We start from the raw sequence: 1197 nt of genomic DNA, 5'->3' as shown, positions 1-1197 counted from the left end.
CTCTGCCCTGTTTTCCGGTAATATATATTTAATAACTTATTAATTATGCTAACTTGTAATCAAGACTTAAAACCAATCATTAAAACAACAATCTTATTTATAGGTTAACTTGTGCTTGTTTAAAGTTGGTTCTTGCTTTATCTTACACCGCATCGTTTATCAAGTGAGTTATCTCGTATCTAATCCCTTTTTATTTTAAATGCTTGGGATGTTCATGTGTTCATACAAAACTTGAGTCTTAAACTGTTTATGAACTTTAGTCGCGCAGTATCCCATGTGTTGAGGACGTAGACTTGGCTGTTTATTTGTATGTGTGGATCATTAACCGTCTTGTCGGTCTATTCCGCAGTTTTCATGGTACCATTAGATGAACACGGGAGAACATTCGTTTATGATTTTCTCTTTTGTATACACTATGCACAGTTAGTCTTGTTTGTGAGCTCAATTGTGAGCACTGGCAGTCTTGTCTCTTAGAGTTGGTCCCGATCAGATTACACCCTTGTTGAAAACCAGACATACACATGTTGCGCGCAGATTTATTGTTATCTATGTACTGTATTAAACTTGATTTCTCACCAACACGCAAGTGTTTGACGTTTATTTTAACACATGTTCAGGTTTGCAGTAGCTGTTTTGGAGCTTGTGGACACATAGGAAGTTTTTACTTTTGGACCTAGAATTAAAATGTATCAAGACAAGTTAATGTTGTTTGAATGTTATAATTTATAATTTATTGATTTATGTTTGATTTATGTTCTTTATTTTCCCCGCTGCGCGTGCGCGATAAAATGTGTATTAATAAATATTGACACCAATAGTGTCGCGAGTAATGAAGCAATATGTGGCGCCCCGATGTATAATCCGCCTTTGGTCGGGGTGTTACAACACGTGCCGCTGAGTTATAATAGACCATAGCGTTACGCTATGGCCTTGTCTTGAGCTCATCACGTATCGCGATCGGTTTCTGAATACAAATTTTCATTTTTGGTCCCTTGCTTTTGGTAGCTTTTCATGTCTGGGTCTAACTCACGCTGTCCAAAAATACTAAGGTGGCTCTCAAGCAGCTTGCGGTGATGCGAGTGTGCAAAGTGCAAAGTGCGCCATCAAAGCGCCATATTGCGCCCATCACCCTTCGCCGTCACCTTTGCCCCGTACCCGTCCATGAGCCCGTGCACGTCGGGTGCTTCGCACCCTCCA

The sequence above is a fragment of the Bidens hawaiensis genome, unplaced genomic scaffold (assembly GCF_021521415.1).
Source record: "Bidens hawaiensis isolate Kalapana, Puna unplaced genomic scaffold, B.hawaiensis_p1.1 tig00017346_1, whole genome shotgun sequence".
In the NCBI taxonomy this organism is placed as follows: domain Eukaryota; kingdom Viridiplantae; phylum Streptophyta; class Magnoliopsida; order Asterales; family Asteraceae; genus Bidens; species Bidens hawaiensis.
This window is presented reverse-complemented; position numbering follows the sequence as displayed.